General features: G+C 39.9%; 1 protein-coding gene across 4 annotated transcripts in view; it reads left to right on the top strand.

Annotated features, from left to right (window-relative positions):
* CDC42SE2 (CDC42 small effector 2) overlaps positions 1-21463 on the top strand; it is a 144930-nt gene that overhangs the window by 18007 nt on the left and 105460 nt on the right. For 2 of the 4 annotated variants that reach the window (XM_036076507.2, XM_036076508.2), the window contains exon 1: positions 12200-12317. The exons of 1 other annotated variant lie outside the window; for it this stretch is intronic. The gene's annotated coding sequence lies outside the window, so the exon portion shown is untranslated. Of the gene's footprint in view, positions 1-12199; positions 12318-21463 lie in introns of those variants that run through there. One more of the 4 variants, XM_036076511.2, reaches the window with a different exon arrangement.

The raw sequence follows: 21463 nt of genomic DNA, 5'->3' as shown, positions 1-21463 counted from the left end.
CTTTGATGCTCAGTAACTTTTTTGCTAGGATATGTTTCATGTTGGTTGGTTCATAGTAGAGTAAAAGATAAGTTACCTTTTATCTGGAGAAAAAGTTTTCTTGATTTATGTCCTTAAATACTTAAGACGGTCCTTTATCGGGGAGATTCATACCTTTGAGGATACCAGTTATATACCAATTACATATATGTTGGATCTACTTCCTCATCTTCCTTTATGTAACAGTATCTATAGATAACTTAAAGCAAATATTATTCTAAGTGAGAAAATATTAGAAGTATTCCCTTTAAAAACAGGAATGAGAGAAAGATCATCTTTTCTATTAAATCTTATATTGGACATCCTAACCATTGTAGAGGCATAAGGTTTAGCAAGAAGGAAGTAAAATGGTCAATATTTGCAGCTGATTCTATTTATGTGGAAAACCCAAAATAATCCACAAATTAATAAGATGTCAGATGTAAGACAAAATTTAGTTTCATTCCTACGTTAGCACCAAACACCTAGAAAACATAATTAAAGAGGAGAAACTATTTGCAGTAATAGAGAATGTCAGGGGCACCTGGGGGGCTCATTTGGTTAAGGTCTGACTCTGGGGTTTGGCTCAGGTCATGATCTCTTGGGTCATGAGATTGAGCCCCAGTGGGGCTCCCCTCTCAGTGGGGAGTCTGCTTGACATTCTGCCCCTCCCCCATCTCACACGTGCATGTGTGTGTGCATGTTCTCTCTCTCAAATAAATCTTGAGAAAAAAAAAATACCAAGTCTGAAGGAATAAATCTAATAGAAAATATCCAAGACCTCTGTAGAGAAAAGTTGAAAACTTTGTTTAAAAAAATACCTATCACGGATACCTGGGTGGCTCAGTCGGTTAAGCGTCTGCCTTCAGCTCAGGTCATGATCTCAGGGTCCTGGGATCGAGCCCCACATCGGGCTCCCTGCTCAGCGGGGAATCTGCTTCTCCCTCTCCCTCTGCCTGCCGCTCCCCCTGCTTGTGCACATGCTCTCTGTCAAATAAATAAATAAAGTCTTAAAAATAAAAAAATAAAAAATAAAAAAAACCTATCATAACACAAATATACTACACTAATGCAAGATGTTAATAATAGGGGTGGGGGGATGAGGGCTGTATGGGAACTCTCTGTACTTTCCACTCAATTTTTCTGTAAACTTAAAACTATTAAAAAGAAGTCCATTTTTAAAAAAATGTGCTTTGAAAGAATATGTACAGATGCAATAAAACTATATAAAAACAAGTGAAATAATGAATAGCACTATAGCTACTTATCAAAATTCTTAACAAATAGATGACTTGTTTTAATACTTTATATATCTGTCTTATTGATTGACAATTTATTAGTTAATGGATTATGGAAGGAGGACTGAAATTATTTCTTGGTGGGCAAAAGAATATGCTGGGCAGGTCTTACCTGAAGCAAAAAGCTATAATAAACCCCTTTAGTTCTTTTTATTTTTCTACACCAGGAAATCACTGTGGAGATCATTCTTTTTACTAAAGTTAGTTATTTCTTTTAAAAAAATCTTTCGTCTTTTTCCCTTTAAGAAATTCCCATGAAGGGCGCCTGGGTGGCTCAGTCGTTAAGCGTCTGCCTTCGGCTCAGGTCATGATTCCAGGGTCCTGGGATCGAGCCCCACATCGGGCTCCTTGCTCAGCGGGAAGCCTGCTTCTCCCTCTCCCTGCTTGTGCTCTCTGTCAAGTAAATAAATAAAATCTTTCAAAAAAATGGTCTTTAAAGAATGGTTAATAGGACTCAATGTAATTCAACAGATATATGCTGTCTACCAACTGTGCAGCAGGTCCGATAGTAAGCAGTGGAAATTGAGTGATGGAAGTCTGCACTTAAGCTATTGGGAGGGGATGGAGAATAGTGGAAGACAAGGAAAAACCAGCAGCAGCACAGCTGTGGATTCTAACAGCTCTTTGCACTTCACACCACGTGCACCCTGCCTCTGAAGTCTTCCCAAGTTCTCCCTCTTGTACCCACAAACGACTTTTTGCTTCTTCTCTGTTTCTGACCCTCCACGTACAATATAACTCTAGGTTTTACCTTGTTCTCAGGCCAGCCTGGCTGTGAGATGAGTGTTTTATCTCTGAGCCCTGCCTTGCAACCGCACGGACACTTGGCCCACGCTTGCTCTGGCTCTAGCTCTAACCAGGAAGCTGCTGAATCAAGAAGTTGCCACCACAGCTTCCGGCTCCAGCATTACTCTAGTGTGAAGAGGAAGTTGGGCACAGTTTGGTTAGTTATATCATAGAGATAGCTCTTGTAGAGGACATTTGACCCCGCCTGGAGGGATCCAGAAAGGATTCTGAAAAGAGCAGATGCTTCAGAGGAATTATCCAAAAATGAAAGGAAGCATCAGATTTTTTTTTTGGCATAGAAGAACAGAATGTATGAAATCAGGGAGAGATGGGAATGTGACACCTTTGGAGATCCAGAGAATTGAGTGCAGGGTCAGAGAAGGGTGACTGTGGGGCATGGGGAGGAAATGATGCTGGATCCACAGAAAGACATTACATCGTACTAAGGAGTTGGGCTTTATATAGGAGATGATAATAATTAGGGCAGAAAGACAAAATGCATGGTATTGCTTTAAGGATAAAGTTGATGTATATGGCCATATCATTAAAGTATTTCACATATAACCTTTGAACTTCAATATATTCCTGCTTCAGTTACGTTCTTGATGAGCTCCATATAGCATTTGTTCATAAAGGATAGTATGTGAAAACTTGAAATGGAATTTACAGTACCTACATGGTTATTTTACGATCATTTGTGTGTTTCTAATAAATCATCAGTATTATGGAGGTTGACTTCTTCCTGGTTTATTTTCCATTACTATGAACAGTTTTGTATTAACTAGAGTTATCTCCTTATGAACAGTAATTGCTTACATGTCAGATTCAATGGGCACTGTAATTACATGAATTACTCTGCTATTCATGTATTGTCTCCAAGACAATTTTTTTTTCATTTTTCTCTTTTCTCACAATGAAGAATTACATATTCTGCTCTACTAAAAAGTAGGTTAAATGCAAAAAGAAAAATTATTAAAATCTCTTAAAAGAGCCTGATGCCTTAAAAGAGAAAGGAAATTAACTTTTTTTGAGGGGGGGATATTAACATTTTGACCATTTGACTACTTCATGGGAATTTCTTTTCTTTTCTTTTCTTTTTTTTTTACAGATTTTATTTATCTACTTGACACAGAGAGAGGCAGGAACGGTGCCCCAAAGACCATTTTTTTTCAAAACCTCTCACGTAGGTTACTTATCTAGGAAACCTTCCCTCATCCCCACTGATTAGGATTCTGTTCTTACATATACTCATGGTATGTTTTTTGGTATCTCTCAGTCTCTTTCGGTGTTCCACCTTGTCTTATTACATGTGTTACATGTGTTTGGATGGGTTCTGGGTTTGTTTTTGTTGGTTTTTTTGTTTTGTTTTTTTGTTTTTCTGTCTGAATGTATCCACCCTAGTGGCAAGATTACTGTCTGAATCATCTTTGAAGATCCCAGTAGGAAGTGTTACAGATTTTCTATGCGTCTTCAGGTGGTTGCTATGTATGACTCCTATTTCCCACCATTTCCAATATGTTTTAGCCCTCATTCTCAATAATGGAGATACTGAAAGAAATGGTAGAAGGAAAAAACAAGCTTATGTAGAATCCAAAAGTCTAGTTCACTGTCTTCAAAGGAAAAGCAAAGAAAATAAATATATAATCCTCAAGTAAAGTTACTATCAAAACCAACCTGTATTCTTTTGTACAAGATAGGATTTTGTTTTAACCTAGCTATCATGGTTGCCTGGTCTTACTTTACGTTGGCTATATAGTTCTGATTTGTAGTATTTTTGGAATTTGAAATTAGAAAGCCATGTACCACTTATACCTTAATCCTCTGATTGAAGTGTAGCTCACTGTAACTAAGAACTGATGGTTAAAGAAAGAACAAAGAAAAAAACCATCTGGGTTTGGTATGTGCCAGAGTGTGATGTATATGCATGTGTGTTCTCATATATCTATAATTATCTGTTTAGCACATATTCATGTTTATTTTAGAATTAACAAAGAATAAAGGAGAATTTTTTGAAATATTTATTTAGAGATCTAGTACTGAGCTGCCCAGCACCGTAGCTACTAGCCATGTGTTGCTATTGAGCATTTGAAACATAGCTATATTGAATTGAGTTGTGCTTTAAGTATAAAAAAATATAAACAACTTCGAAGGCTGAGTTTAAAAAGTAAGATACATTGGGCGCCTGGGTGGCTCAGTCGTTAAGCGTCTGCTTTCAGCTCAGGTCATGATCCTAGGGTCCTAGGATCGAGTCCCACATCGGGCTCCCTGCTTGGCAGGAAGCCTGCTTCTCCCTCTCCCACTCCCCCTGCTTGTGTTCCTGCTCTCGCTATCTCTCTCTCTGTCAAATAAATAAATAAAATCTTTAAAAAAAATAAAAGTAAGATACATCATTAATATAGTTTTATGTTGGTTGCATGTTGAAATGACAGAATTTTTACAAATTTATGTACATAAGTGGCATATTATTAAAATTAATTTTATATGCTTATTTTTACTTTTTTCATGTGGCTACTAGGAAGCTTAAAATTACATGTGTGGCATGCATTATGTTTCTCTAAAACAGCATTACTCTGGTATATGCTATAATTTAGTTACTTTTACTTTAAAAACATTGCAAGGAAGTTGTGGAAAAATTTCCACTCCAGTAGAGGAGACTCATTAATTGATAGTCTACTGTGCTGCAGGCTCTGAGATTTTACATGAGCTATTTCATTTAATTCTTCCCAAATCTTATTAGATAGGTGTTATTCCTATTCTAAGATAGGTAGACTGGGGCTCAAAGAGTTTAAGAAAATTTCCTTAAGCCCATGATCAGACAGCTACTGTCAATAAAACTTACTCATATCTACCTGACTTTAGAGATCATTCTCTTTCTACTAGAGAACACTCTCATTCGCCTTTCCTTTTCAGAGACTGGCACCATATGCTACCGGAAATTCTAATAACATCCACAATTATGAGGTCTTACCAGACCTTACCAGGTCTTTGAAGCTGGTTACTTCAAAATAAGGTCCTATTTTCTTTTTCACCCAAATGAAAATAACATTTAAGCCCCTCATATACCAAATTATCAGGAATTCCAGTCTTTTCCCATGGTTCCCCTCCCCATGTAGTCATAAATGACCAAGAGTTGTTTACTAATGCCCAAGTATTGATCCGTTTGTCTTGTGGATTGACAGTAGAGTGGAAATTCAGATACACTTCTGAGGCTGGAGGGCCACCTCACAACCTGTCTAGAAAAGGGTTAATTCAGTGACAGTGGTTTTGTTTTCTAATGCTGTGTAACAAATTACCATTAGTGGCTTAAAACAACACCCATTTATTAGCTCATATTATCTGTAGGTCAGAAGTCCAGCATGTCATTGCTGAATTCTCTGTTCATGGTTATCACATGGCTGAAATCAAGGTGCCTGCAAGTCTGAGCTCTTGTCTGGAGACTCTGGGGGAAAAAAAAATCTGCTTCCAAGTACATTATTGTTGTTGGCAGTATTCATGCTCCTTGTGGGTATAGGACTTAGGTCCCTGTTTCCTTGTGGCTGTCCACCAGGGGCCATTCCCTGTTTCTGGAGGCTGACTGTATTCCTTGTCATGTGCCCCATACCCCATCGTCAAACCAGCAATGGCTCATCAAGTCTTATTCATGATTATGAATTTCCTTGACTTCTCCTTCTGCCACTAGTGGTAGAAAACTCTCTACTTGAAGTGCACCTGCAGTGACATGGTGCTCACCCAGATAATCTTCCTTTAGAGTCAACTATGAAATATAACATAACATAATCAGGGGGATATCTCATCCTAGTCACAGGTTCCAGGAATGAAAGCACAGCATATTGGGGGGAGTGGGTGGTACATTTTCAGCAATCTGTCCACTGTAGCCCTGGCGATTATATAGGGCAGGCATACCACCACGGTGGCAATGACACAAAGCCGACTATCACAACTCTCCCAGCTGCTTAGCTTTGCTAGTCATAGGGACAAAAGCAAGAGTTGTTTTACTCTCAGGTAAGGAATGGAGAACATGAAAGATCCTGGTGTGCTCCTTTCCCTTTCTTCCAATTTTACCCTCAAATCTTACTCATCATAAACTTCCTTTGCAAAAGCAACACAAAGATTCAGTGTGTTAGGCGGAACTGTAACATTTCTGTCCTACCTGGTTTAAGGGCAGCAGTGTCTAGACTCACTGAGCTATGTTGGAGCTTCCTCCTGCTGAAGCGCTAGTAAACCGCAGAGGTGGGAGTCCCACTGGTGCCTTCCGAATGGCTTCCTAACAGGTCACGGGGGCCAATTCTCCTGGTTTCTCTGAGCCAAGGACTTTCCTCAAGGTGCAGGGAGTAGTAACGCCCTCCTCCCAGAACAGTACAGACCGCAGTCCCTCTTGGTTACCTGCCTTTTGGACTTTCCCCACTCTCATATGCCAATCTGCCAATACTCAGCTCAAAATCCATCGTGGCTTTTGCTCTTCCAGGGAACTCGCCCCTAGTTAAGTGCTAGTTCCTGAAGTTTTGTTTGCCAAACTTTGTGCTCTCCTAAGTGCGGCATCTCCTTTCTCTTTATTGCTACTATTGTTTACTTGAGAGGTTTCTTATAGCTTATTCCTTTTTAATTTTAACAAATGTATCAAGGAAACTTTTCTCACTACCATATGTGGAAAATCTGAATTACTTGCCATATATAGGTAAGAAAAAAAAAAGAAAAAAGAAAAGGGAATTCTTAGTCACTGGTAGTCTCTAAGCTGACATAGCAGAATGATTCTCAAAAGGCTCCTTTCTTCTTCTCTAGTTGTCACCAAGGGCATTTTTATTACAATTCCTAATGCTTTTGTTGTTGTTGGTGTTGGTTTTATTTTTGTTTTGTTTTGTTTCATTTTTTGATTTTTGGTTTTTGTTTTGAGCTGAGGGGCTATAATGCAATTACTGTTAATCCTTGAATATCATGAGTTTGAACTATGTGGGTCCACTTATAGACTGATTGTTTTCGATAAATATAGCACAGTACTATAAATGTATTTTTTCTTCCTTAGGATTTTTTTTCTTCCTTAGGATTTTCTTAATAACATTTTCTTTTCTTTAGCTTATTTTATGGTAAGAATACAATATAAATACATGTGACATACAAAATATGTGTTATATGGGACGCCTAGGTGGCTCAGTTGGTTAAGCTTCTGACTCTTGATTTTAGCTCAGGTCATGATCTTAGGCTTGTGAGGTCAAGCCCGGTGTTGGGCTCTCTCTCCCTCTGCCCCTCCCTCCCCTGCTCACACTCTCTCTTTCTAAAAAACAAAAAAATATGTGTTAGTTGATTGTTTATGTTAGAGGTAAGACTTCTGGTCAACAGTATGCAATAAACAGTTAGAAAACACTGATCTACTCCCTTTTTCCCAGAGACCCACCTCAAATTCCTTTCCCTCTAAGAGACCTTTTCTGACAATACAGACCTCAGTGATCCCCTCCACTGCATTCACAAGGCTACTGTATCTAATTATTCAAATGTTGCTGTGTGACATTTCATTAAGGACAAAGACCATGCTTTATACTAAGTTTTTCCCACAGCACTTGGTATGCTACCTGGCAAACAGCAGGCATTCAATGAATATTTGTGGTTTGATGAACAGCAAGGGGCAGCTCTGGGTAAAAGTGTGAAGTGAAGTTTGACTTAGGTTCTTCTACCTTTGACTGCTTCCATTACAGAAAGGGCCATGGATTATGATATTCCTTTGAACTGGCCATTTTCTACTTTCTCAATCAGTTCCAGGTGTTTCCTGATTTTTCTCTCTCCAAATCACACTTCATGTGCTCTGTGTCTCCTTATCATGTTGACTACTAGCTAAGGTATTTGGTGTTTGCCATTAGATTTTATGCTGCTTATAAAATTTTTTTGTATCTTCTATCATCCAAGACAGACATATGTACATAATAGATACTCAATAGATATTTATTGTATAAATAAATGAATATGTGTTATATTGTTTGTGTCTTGGGGTGTTGCTGTTATATCTTTAGGGAAAAGTACGAAATCACCTAACTAATTCATTTAACATTTTGGTCAAGGGAATTTACTAAGTCTATTAACAAGTATACAAACACTTTCTGGTTTTGACTTGGAATAATAAAAATGAAATCTTCCCTTTGCCTTTCTTTTGCTCCTTCTTTTTGGTCCACTTGGCAATTTAACTGTTCTTTTCTTTTTTTTTTTTTTTAAAGATTTTATTTATTTATTTGACAGAGAGAGAGACAGCGAGAGAGGGAACACAAGCAGGGGGAGTGGGAAAGGGAGAAGCAGGCTTCCTGCTGAGCCAGGAGCCCGATGTGCGACTCGATCCCGGGACTCCAGGATCATGACCTGAGCCGAAGGCAGTCGCTTAACCAACTGAGCCACCCAGGCGCCCCTAACTGTTCTTTTCAAGGAGCAATGTAAGTCTCTATAGCTTTACATAGAACTGATAGTTCCTTCTCTATATTCTGAGCAAGCCATACATCTAGTTAGGGGTGACCACATAATTTATTGTCTAAACCTGGACACATTGAGAATGAAAGTGGGCACAAAAACCTATTAAGCCAGGATAAGAGGTGTCCCTGACAAACCAGGAAGTATGCTCATACTACTTTGAAAGTAGTTATTTGCTAACTGTATGTCTCTTGTCATTCAACTATAAAGCTATTCTAGGTCTGGGCCTTATTTCTTTTAGCTTCCTTGTTATCTAGAACTATGCCTACCACTGGTGGTGGTAGAAGAAATGTTAGTGCCTCTTTAAAAATGTTCATTTAATTGCATATTATACTATCTAGATGTAGAACTCAAACCATCCCATTTGGGTCCTATTATGAGCCATTTTCTCAGTATAAAAATATAGGGTAATGAGCTTAATTATATGCTTGTGTAATGATAGTAGCTAGCATTTACCAGCACTTAGCATGTGCAAGGCCCAGGGCTAAGAACTTTGGTTGAGTTCTCTCATGGATTTCTCACAATTCTTGGAGGTAAGCATTATTATGGTCTCATTAAATTAGAAGAAAAGATACGTTTAGAAAGATTAAGAATCTTGCTCAGGGTCACCCAGCTAATTATGTAGCAGAGTTTGAACCCCAGACTCTGACGCCATACACCATCTCTCCTATATGTGAGCAGTAACTGGTACTAAATTTTGGAAAGTAATTTTAAAATATTAATACCATACTTTTAGGAAAAATTCATGTGCTTTTACATGTTTAAAGGAAAATGTATTTAACTAAGTAAAGATTGAAGAATCAGATCAATGTGGCGGCGATGTGAGGTCATGAGTAGTGACAGACAAAGACATTCTTGCTATTGTTCTTAGTGTTAACATCTCCATTTGTTATGACACAAATATACCGCTAGTTTTGTTGAGATCATTTTCTTGCTTACGAACTAGTAAGTGTGCAAAGCAGTTTGTAATACAAAAAACCTTTGTACCACAACAGTTGGGTTTACTTTTAGCAGCATTTTCAGTGTACATTATGTGAATAAGTTATAAACAGTGTCTATTTTCTACCTTGTCCTTTTGACAAGATTGTACTTGGTAACAATTTTAATGATAGTCATCATTAAAGCATCATTATATTAACTCCAGAAAAATTATTATTTGGTATTATCATAATTACAAACCATGTTTCGACATTGATGAAACACATTATCAGTGGTTCTTAAACAAAAGTAGTCTAATTTTATAAAAAATAATCTAAATTGTAAGAATAATCTGTAGCCTTAAACTGTTTTAAATCATAAAGGATAAATAAAATGTGTAAAGAAACTATGCTATAAATGTGATACCAAGCAAATAATTATACACACAGACTTTCATACAAAATGTATCCTTCAAGAATTGTATTCTTAATTGATTTTTTTTTCTATTGACCAGAGAGGTGTATGAATAGCAAGTGAAATTAGATATTATCAGGGTATTCAGTTGCATATGATGTGTTATAAACATATGGGAAACCTGAAAACAAATGTTTACGTAATGAACGTTAACCCTTATGAATAAATGATAGGAAATGCTACTTTTAAGGCATTCACACAAAATGACTACGTTAGCAATTCAAAGGAAGGGTTACAAACATATCAGACATATTAAGTTCAGGAATTTTCTGGGCTTTTTTTGTTTTTGTTTTTGCTTTTTTTTTTTAGCATCCCACATTTCTTTTAGTTTTGAGGTAATTATAGATTCACATGCAGTTGTAGGAACTTCCTGGTTTTTTTGTCCTAGAAAATTTTTAGAATTAATATGCCTTTGAATTTCAGGCCAGAAAGCTTCCTCTAGTTTATTATGTTATTCCTATTTTTTTGAACTAGAATACCAGGATATCACTGGTCAGAAAAACTGCATTAAATGTCAAGTTTTCACTGTACTCAGAATAACTAGAAAATTAAAATGCTTTTATTATAATGTAGATAAGGATCTATGGTTAACTAATAGAAATTGGGACAAAGAGCAAATTTAAAATAAAAAAATTGGTCTTTTTTTTTTCTTTGCACTTTTTATCATCTCAGGGGATTTAAACATTTTTCTCATTTACTCTAGGCGCCAGGGTACATCAGCTGAACAAAACAGACAAAATTCCATCTTATATTGGGGAAGACAGGCATTAAGAGAGAAACATACAAAATAAATAAATTATAAAGATTGTTGCAAGGTTTAAAGTGTCATGGAAACAAAAAAGCAGGTTAGGAAGGAATGAGAGTTGGGGTTGGGGTGGTTGCAATTTTAAATAGTGTGGTCAGTCTAAGCATCACTGTTAGGGTGAGATTTGAGAAAGGAGTTAGAAGAGGGAAAGTGGACATTGAGGGAGAATGTTCCTGGGAAAGGAGCGACACTTCAAAGGCCCTAAGTAGTAGTCTGGAATATTCAAGCAACAATGGGTAGTTGGAGCTGGAGTGAGACAGGTGAAGGGAACAGGCAAAACCATAAAGACCTTAGCTTTTACAGACAATGAAATAGGGAGCCGCTGGAGGATTTGGGCCAGATGAGACCGGAGCTGACTTTTCTTGTAAGACAGTGTTCTGTTTGTTGCTCTGACAATAGAGTGAGTTAATGGTGGGCAGAGAGACCATCTAGCAGTCCAGTGAAGTACGATCCAAGTCAGAAGACGGAAGTAATGCACTGATTGGTCTGATTCTGATTTACTCTGAGAGTACAACAGTCTTGCCTGACAGCTTGGCGGTGAAGATCAGAGAAGAAAGGGAGCCAAGGACTCCACAAAATATTTGTTCTGAGCACCTAGCTAGAAGGACCTGGCTAGGTCTTGAACTGCTTTTTGAGCAAGCGAGAATTAGAAACTTAGGGGAAAAAGAAAACTAATATCGTACTAATATAATCAATCCAGATGAAGAAGACGTATATATTACTACATCATATTCTAAGTGTTGTAGGCCTGAAAACTTAATGTAGGCATTTGGTGGAAGGTTGATTGCTGGATGGGTACTCTTAGGTATTTCTGATTTCTGGGATATATAAAACATACAGCGAAAGAAGATTCAGAGATCCAGGAGACAAGTAATTTCACGCTTTTCAAATGTCAGGTGGAACTCCTAGGCCATAAAAGCCAGTTGGTTATGACAGATTCAACGATTCTGACGTTTACATTAATAAAAAGCGGTGGTCCGATGATTTCAGGGCATCTTTCTCTCCACCGTTTCCAACCGACAAGTGGTGCCGGGGCTCAGCGCCTAGCCTGGCCAGCCCGGGAGCGACAGCGGTCCCACTTGGAGCGCAGGCACCGCCCCTCCGCGCGGTCCGGGGAAGGGGCGCGAGCCGCCGTTGCCAGCCGCCGGGCGGAGGGCGAGGAGGGGCTCTCGTGCGCTCCCACCCAGCCCTGGTCGCCATCTTCCGGCGCGTCCTTTCCCGCGCGGGCTCCAACCCCGGCTCGCGGCCCTCCTCTCCCTTAGGCGGGGGCTTCCTAGCCCGCGCAGCTGCACGGCGCTGCGCGTTGCGGGGGTCGCGGGCTGAGTCCGACGCCCCGGCGGGGCAGGGGGTGGGGCCGGCGCGGCGGCAGCTGCGCGGCGGCGCTGTCCTCCCGCGGCTCTCCGGGCGCGCGCCGCCTCTCGCTCCGCCCGCGCGCGAGCCTGGGCGGGGAGGGAGGGGCCAGGAAGCGGCGAGCGCGCCGGGGAGCGCAGCTGCGGGCGTGGGGGTGGCAGGAGCCGCGGAGCCGGCACCGAGAGCGGCTGCGGCTGGAGCCCGCGGTCGAGACAAAGGCGACGGTGAGTGTCCCGCCGGCCCGGGTCGCGCGCCGGCCCCCACACCTCGCCCTCGCGGCCTCCTGGGCGGGGGCCCGCAGCCTCGAACCCCCGCCGCCGAGGGCGCGGTGGGGAGCGCGGCCCGGCCCTGCCCCCCGCGCGCTGCGGGCTGTGGGCTGAGCCTGCGGCTCCATTTTCAGGTCTGGGCGAGGTCTTCCTGCGGACCCTGCCTTTGGTTTTTCTTCCATTCCTTCTGAGAAATGGTTACATGCTCAGTTCAAAATTGACGACAGGCGGGCGGCTGAGGGAGCCAACCGCCAGCCTGATGTAAAATGGAAATGAAAAGACCCCCTCCCCCCAACTTCGCAGGTCTGGGAGTCGGGAGGGGAGGCGCGAAGGGCGGGCGGGGAGGGCCGGGGTCTTCCAGGTGAGAGTTTGGGGGTGGGGCGGGAACCCCGGTCTCCGGAGCCCGGACTCCCGCCTGAGGCGCGCTGCGCGTTCCGCCCGCGGGTCTCGCGGCGCTTCTCTTTGGGCCCCGGAGAGAAAGCCCTGCCTGACCACCTACTCGGAGGAGCTCGTGTTACTCGTACAGGTTGTCTTTCCTTTGCCGCTTCAGTTGTGATTTTTGGTAACGGTGTGGTAGGTAGAGGCTCGCTGATGCCGCATTTATAGCTGAAAAGCCCCGATGGGCTGACTTCATGTGTACTGGAAACATTGGCATTTCTCCTTATTTGCTGTTATTTCAAATGATAAACTTTTGTAGGGGAATTTGGTGCTGATGTTGTTTACAGAATTGACATATTTTGTTTTAAAGAGTCTGGCTTATAGTAGGTGCTCAGTAAAATATTTGAATGAACGAATCTTGAAACATGAAAACTGATTTCACAGCTAGTAAAATTTAGGCACATACCCTCTTGACTCAAGGAAAAAAACGTTGGCAAACCGCATGCAGTTTTTGTTTATATGCTTCTTTTTTGTTTTTACCCACCGTATACATAGTGTTGATGATCAGTTATTATCAGTGTTACAAGTGTAGAATATGTAGTTGAAATGTGTAATTTTTCATTTTGAGGAAAAGTTGGTTGACATTTTCTGTTGTTTAAAAATAAGTGTTAAAAGATAAGTGTTATTTCTGCTTTTCTTTCGAAAGAAAGAGAAATTAAAGAAGAGGTGTTTGGATTGTATTTTGTTCTTTTGAGACGCCCAAAGTCTATTTCATTATGAATAAATAGTTTATGTGCTTTTGGCGGGCCGTGGTGGCATGGTCTTCAGTTGCTTTTTGAGCCAGAGGCTCTCTAAAGTTAGGGGGAAAAGAAAACTAATGTTGCACTAATTAAACCCTACCATTTATTCAACCGGTATTCATGGAGCAGCCATTAGGTAGTGGCACCTGTGTTGGTAACGTTTCTAGAAGCAAACAAAACCCACAATTATCGCTTTAACCTGAGCGTGAAGTTCTTTCCTCATTATCGATGTTGCAAGTAAGGACTGACTTACACCTCTACTGCCTACTTACAAGGGAAGCTGGCAGGTGGAGTGCAGGAAGTATAGATCCCTAAGTCTGCTTAAAGGTTAATAAGTAACTTCATAGGGCTGAGATTATTAGGTTACATTTTCTTATTGTCAGTTTAATAAAATCAGTCTACATTTTAAAATGAAGGGAGGAGGAGGTTTAACCAACTTTTTTTTCCCTCCTTTCATACTGGATGATTTTGGTACAGTGTATTTATTGAAGAGTAATGCACTTCTGGCTGTTTTCTGTAAATAATCTTTGCTATACAACATTTTCTATTTTTCAGAATCTCCAAGGAGAAACAGTGGATTACTTTTCAACAAGAAATGTTTTAAATAAAGCACCTATTTGGAAGCTTTATTTTGATCTTTTAGTCACTATTTACAGATAAATACAGTATTGATCATGCTGAAAAGGGAAGGAATAGTAGTAATTTGTGGTTCCATTCGCAACTGTGATGGAACTGCTTACTAAAAGGAGAATACTGTTTGTAGTATTTATTCTGAACATAAGGTTGCATTGCCTGCTTTTGTCTTATATACACAGGATTTTTTTAAAAAGTGCTTATTTTGTTTGGTCTCATCAGAAGGCCATATTGATGTGTTCCAGTGTCATTTTTTTGATCATTACAAAATAATGTAGATTAATAATTTTTTCATAGATGGCATTTCAGTTTAGGTGGACCTTTTGACTTGTTAACACCTTATACATTATTGAAGATAATGTACTTTCAGATAGAACTTTCAAAGATTTTTAGGTTGGCTGCTTGCTTTTTGTGGTTGTGCCTGGGAGTAATATGGAAAGTAATCCCTTAAATTTTAGTGGTAGAGAGTTGTATTTTTCGTTGTTTGTTTTTAACGTACGTTTCTTGTGGGAAGAGTTACTTTGACAATATACTTTTTTTTTTTTAAGATTTTATTTATTTGACAGAGAGAGTACAAGGAGGGGGAGCAGCAGGGAGAAGGAGAAGCAGGCTCCTCGCTGAGCAAGGAGCCTGATGTGGGGCTCCATCCCAGAACCCGGGGTTATGACCCGAGCTGAAGGCAGACGCTTAACCGACTGAGCCACCCAGGCACCCCGACAGCATACTGTTGATAGTCTGGTGCTGATGAGAAACCTCGTAGTAGGTGATAATAGTGATGTTTAAGAAGTGTAAGCAAGCTGTGATATGTTGAATAAAAAATGCTTGGTGTATTGTATTTGGATACAAGCTTCATCATCAGAGTTCATGACAGTCAACAGTATTGAGACATATTAAAATTTTTTCAAGAAATAAGAACCCATGGGGCGCCTGGGTGGCTCAGTCGGTTAAGCGGCTGCCTTCGGCCCAGGTTGTGATCTCAGGGTCCGGGGATCGAGCCCCTCCTGGGATCCAGCTCCCTGCTCAGCAGGGAGCCTGCTTCTCCCTCCCCCTCTGCTACTACCACTGCTTGTGCTCTCTTGCTGTCTGTCAAATAAATAAAGTATTTTAAAGATTTTATTTATTGATTTGACAGAGAGAGATACAGCGAGGGAGGGAACACAAGCAGGGGGAGTGGGAGAGGGAGAAGCATGCTTCCCACTGAGCAGGGAGCCCGATGTGGGACTTGATCCTGGGGCTCTAGGATCGAGACCTGAGCCGAAGGCAGACACTTAACAACTGAGCTACCCAGGCGCCCCCTAGATAAATAAAATCTTAAAAAAAATAGGGTTTTGTACCTTAAAAAATACTGTATTTTCAAAGTATTATTTCTATCTCAGAATAGTTTATAATGTTTTGAGTCTAAATAAATTCCAGGATCATCCCATTTTATAATTGTTGGAGTATTTGAAATGTTGATGCTTTCATCCTTAGGGTATGAGTGTGTGTGACAGGATGGGAGTAGGGAGTTTGTTCATTCTTTTTTTTTTAAGACCCCTCAGAATGCTTTACAAAGTGTTTCCTTTATCGGATATAATTAGTAAAGTGATTAAGAATGATGTCCATAAAAAAGCATTGCAGCTGTGCTCATTTTTGTATAGATTGTTAGTATCAATTAGCATTTGTATAAAAACATTTCCAAAGTGCTTTGTAAGTAATTTCTCACATTCTCTAGGACAGGTTGCTATTACATTTTTTATGTCCCAGGTGTCACTTTTTGAAAGTGTTTAGGTTTTCATCTGCTTTAGGATGAGTCTGGGGTACTTTTTTTTTTTCTTTTTCTTTTTTTGAGTCTGGGGTACTTTGTTAACGCTTTGTAAGTTTTTTTTCTCACAACTGGAAATGCATATTGGTTTTCATCTGTTATAGTGTTCTTAATCTCAGTTCTCATGAAATATTTTAACATTTTATTGAAAAATGTTAGTAATGTTTTTGAGAGGAACATTATGGGTTCCCTGTGCATTCTTGAGAAGAACTGAGTGAAATGTGTGCTTGTCCTTAATTCTTACTTACTAGTTAGGTGAGGGAATTTATCCTGATTTTTTTTCCATACCATGTGGAAAAACTTGAAATTTAGCTTATTAATAATTAACTGTATGCATCCTGCTACCTCACTTCAAAGCTTAAGAATACTGGAACTTTTCTATAATACAAACAAACAATGAACAGAGCAGGATTTAGCTGAAAGAGTTATGGGAATCCATCCAAAGGGAGTTTCTGAACTGAAAGCCAAAAGACTTGGTAATAAGTTGTCTTTATCATGACACCATAAAATACCTGCAAATGTATTTTAGTCAAAATGGATTACAGTAAAACAAACTCCCTCTTTTTCCTAGAAAGCATTAGATAACTCCATGTTAAATTTAGGTATCTTTGAAATTGACTAAATGATGAGCACTGATATTTTCATTTTATTTCTTACCCAATTAGAAATTCATGCTAAGATTTCTTGTTAAACCTTTGATTGGATTATTGTAAGCATCTGTTAGTAAAACATAAAATCATTTTGTTCCATGTAGCTTAATAATATACTTCCACTTTTTGATTAATAAAGCAAAAATGAATTTTTTGTATATTCAGCGTTGTGTATATTTTGCACTTACATATGGTGAGAACCCATGGGTATTTGTGGAACTGGTATGTGCAGTGGATGGGACTTGATAAAGCTTAAGGAGAGAACAACTCTCTCCCTATACCTTCAAACTGTCCCTATAGATTAAGTCTTTCCTGGCCTCTGGATGAGCTTTTAGGAAGGTCAGGTACCTTTTCTAGTTAGTTTTAGGTAATAAAAATTCTTGTGCTTACTTGTCAATGATAGTGTTACTTTAGTCATTGGAAGGTACAGTTCAGTATAATATTCAGTGTTAAAACTGTTACACAATTTAAAACTCTCTATGGCTCAGAACTTCTTGAGCCCAGAAGTCTGCTTTGGAGCAAGAGTCCTAGTAGGTGTCTTTTATTTTACCAGCTTCTCTTCACTGTGCTGTCCATTCACCTGTCCAGGGTCCAGCTCAGTGGGGAAAGAGAAGTGGGGGGAAAGATACGATTTTAATGTGGCTCATCCTGTTGTGCTCTGGGCACTGGTGCCGTCTGAATCGGGCAGGTTGTTCAAAGTGGACTTTCTCCAGAAGTGCTGGAAATGGTTTTCTCGGGGATTCCATGTCTGGGAACCTTCCAGCTACAATTCTTGTGATACAGTTCTTCTATTACTGCCCCTTCATCTTCCAGTTTCCCTCATCTGCAGGCTCACTATGCCCAAGGAGAGGTTTTGCTTTAGTCTTCATAGTAGTTCTATAACTTTTTAACCAGACCTGCCCTTTACTAAGATTATTTCATAATACGCAGTTTCATGCATTCCACTAGGACCTCAACATTGTACCTTTCCAGCTCTTTCTGTTAATTACCCCACTTACACAGTACTTCTGTGTCTGGGACCTAGAGAATGTTGCTGCTATACTGTCCCAAGCCCTCCTTCCTCCATGTCCATGCTTTGAATCCATGGTCCACTGTTAGAAATTTTACTTTTGTACACCCTCAGTTCTCTGTAGCAGTTCTTTACTGTACTCACCTGTAGTTTGCCCCCCTCCCCTCCCCCCCATCTAGACTAGCCTGTATGTGGCATTTGAGTATGGCTTGAGGGAAAAAAAACAAACACTAATGCTGACCTCATCTCCCTGTAAATTAGGAGGGTCCTTCATGCTGCCCACAGTTCTGTAATCTTAAAAACATTTTTTTTTTTTTTTTTTAAAGTAATCCCTCCATCCAATGTGGCACTCCAACTCAGGACCCTGAGATCAAGAGTCACACATTCCACCGACTAAGTCAGCTAGGTGCCCCAGTTCTGGAATCTTAGTACATTTCCCTGGTTGAATCACTCTCCCACTCCCCTAAATGACTATTTTACATCTCTCCTTAAAACTCTAGTACCTCTTTGCATTTTCAGCTGATGACCTTGCTTCCTGTATATTAAAAATGAAAGCAATCAGAAAAAACTTTTTCATCTCTTTTCGCATCTATACCCACACTCTCTGCATTTTCTATTCTGCTGTGATCATGGGTTCCATTCTTCTTGCCCTTGGTTCTGTCCCCTTCTCCTGTCAAGGATATTGCATTGCCTCAGTATTCAACCCGGGCTCCTGCCTGCCAGTGAGCTGCGTCATCACCGTTTTGCCATTTCTACTTGATCATTCCTAATCAGGGTAGAGATATGCTGAGGTATCTCCCATCTTTAAAACAAACAAACCTCCCCAGCACCACATTTTTCTTCAGCTACCGTTTTCTAAAAGAGTTATTTGTGGTCACCAGTCCTTCCTATCTCTTTTGGATCCATTACATTCAGGTTTTTTTTTTTTTTTTTTTTTTCTTTTTCACTCTACTCTTGTTGACCTTACCAGTGAGCTCCTTGGTGATACATTCCCTAGTCAGTTCTCAGTCCTAGTCCTCTTGGATGCAGCAGCAGCATCTGACATGGTTGATAATTTTCTTCTCTTTGAAACCTTTTCTCCCCTTGCTTCTGGGACACTACTACTTATTTTTAGTTTCTTTTTCTGGTTCTTTTTTGTAGCCCCAACTTCTAAAAAATAAGGCAGTGTCCCAGAGCTCTATGTTTAAGTCTCTTCTATATTTACATGTAGTCTTTTGTAATCTCATCCTATTCTCTAGCTGGAATTATCATATATTTCAAACTAAAAATGTTATCTTCAGCTTGGGTCTCTTTCCTAACCTCCATACGTGTACCCAACTGCTGAGTCAACATTCCTAATTAGATATCCCCTATTTCATAAGTCAAGACTGACCTCTCCATCTTTGTTTCTCTCCTACCCCAATGATTGCTCTTATCCCATCTCCCTCATCTTCTAGGTGTCCACCCCATCTTTTAGTTTTTTGTGGCTGAAACCTGGTAGACATTCTTGATTTCACTTTCTCACACCCCCACATCTAATTCAAAATAATGTATCGTACCTTAAAGTCTACCATAAGACCACTGCTGACACTCTTCTCTAAGCAACCATCATCTCTTGCCTATCTTATTTTAGTAGTCTCTTTCCTGGTCTCTTTGCTGCTTCTGCTCTTTTCTGTTCTTAGGACAGTAGCAGGGTGATCCTTTTGAAATGCAAGTTGAATTATGTTACTTTGATGTTCAAAATCCTTCAGTGGCTTTCCTTAGAGTAAAAGCCAGAATACAACAGGGCCTGCAAGGCCCTCCATCATCTGTGCCTCTTACCTCTCTGATGATATGTCCTATTACTTTCTCCTTGGTTTATTCCACGCCAGGCACATGGGTCTCCTTGAACTTTCTCGAACCTGCCAAGCAGTTTGGCTTTAGTGTCCTTAGGGAAAGAGCTTTCTTTTATTCACTGCAAAATATCCAGTATTCAGAACAGAGACATGCACATGATGGGCATTTACATTTGCTCAATGAGTGACCACTTATCTTGTTATTCATGTCTTTGAAGACAGCTTTTGTGTATGTTTGTATAACCAAAAGTATTTTGACTAAAAATATTTCACTTAAAACCATGTAGTCCTGGAAAAATTAAGTAAGAAAATTTAGATACAAGGAGAGAAAGTATGTTCAAATCAATTTTTGTGTATGCAAAGTGAAAATACATGGGGAAATGGTTATGGACAGAGGAGGTAGGAAAGGAACAGGGAGGTAAGGTAAACAAAAAGAAAAGCCTGATTTGGAAGTAGGGTGACAACACTTAAACTATTTTTGGCTTGCTCCATACTTCTTTTGGGCTTTTTCTTGAATTCTGAGTGTTGGTGATTTACATGAACTTAGGCTCTTGAAGTTGGGCTATATTACACCTTTCTTTTATCAGGGATATTGGTTCAAGTGAGATTGGGATCCAAAACTTGGTTGGTTTTCTATTGCCAAACTCCTTTTGTTAAAGAAAGTAAGTTGCTGTTACCAAGAAAGTGCTTTATCGGACGATATTCTTAGCATTTCTTAATTTTTTTGTAGAGAGTCCAAACAGAGGTGTGATAGCTTTAGAGAGAGATTTTCAGCTTACACAAATTTATTAGTATGCTTTGTTCTCTCAGTATTACAGAGATAGGCATACTTACAGGTAAGTATGCCTATTTACCGCCCCCTCGGAAAAGGCGGGGCCTATAAGTAGTTTTACTGTAGTTCTGTGGTAAGCTAGCAGCTAGCTACATTAATGTGCACAATTTTATTGAGTAATATTTATAAGCATGTTTGTGCTCATAAATGAAAATACTTGAATGTGCATAAATGCTTTTTTAAAACTGTAATTTAAGTAATATTTAGGTTGGAAATAGGAGTGCCAGGGAAATTAATGATAATGCACACTTTCAGTATTTCATTATGCTGAGACAAGATTTTGTAAACCCTTTTAAAAATTAATTAATTTTGGAGATTTTATTTTCAAGCAATCTGTACACTGAACGTGGGGCTCAAATCCACAGCCCGGAGACCAAGAGTCACACGCTCCACCGACTGAGCCAGCCAGGTGCCCCTAAAATTTATTTTTAAACTCTTTTTTTCTAAGTTATAAGTGTCATTTCCTGTTGATTAAACAAAAATCTTTTAGGGGCACATGGGTGACTCAGTTGGTTAAGTGTCTGCCTTTGGCTTGGGTCATGATCCCTGGGTTCTGGGATCGAGTGCCTTGTCGGGCTCCCTGCTCAGCTGGAAGCCTGCTTCTCCCTCTGCCACTGCCCCCCCCCCGTGTGTGTGTGTGTGTGTGTGTGTGTGTGTGTGTGCGCGCGCGTGCGCACGCGCGCACAAATTCATGTTACAATTTCAAGTATGAAATACCCATCTTGGATTAATAAGATCTTTCTTTCTGGGGCACCTGGGTGGCTCAGTCAGTTAAGCATACTTCTCTTGGTTTCAATTGAGGTCATGATCTCAGGGTTGTGAGATCTGGCCCTGCATCCAGCTTTGTACTGGGCAGTGGGCTCTGCGCTGGGCATGAAGTCTGTTTAAGATTCTCTCCCCCTTCTCCAATTGTCCCTCTCCCCCCTCTCTTGCGTGCACTTGTTTTCTTTCTCTCTCTCTAAAAAATCCTTATTTCTGAACTGATAAGTAGTCAAACCTCTAAATTTATTTCAGGTATATTCATAGTCTGAGGCCTACTGTGGCCTGCTTTAACATCATAATATTCTAGGTGGATTGTGAAGTAATCAAAATGATCATATTGAGAAAAGTGAATGTAAGTAATAGGCTGTGAACCAAATCTCTTAAGGGGTTGTCAAAGTATGCATTCGTTTGTTCATTTAACAAAT

The sequence above is a fragment of the Halichoerus grypus genome, chromosome 2 (assembly GCF_964656455.1).
Source record: "Halichoerus grypus chromosome 2, mHalGry1.hap1.1, whole genome shotgun sequence".
NCBI classification, from domain to species: domain Eukaryota; kingdom Metazoa; phylum Chordata; class Mammalia; order Carnivora; family Phocidae; genus Halichoerus; species Halichoerus grypus.
This window is presented reverse-complemented; position numbering and strand designations above follow the sequence as displayed.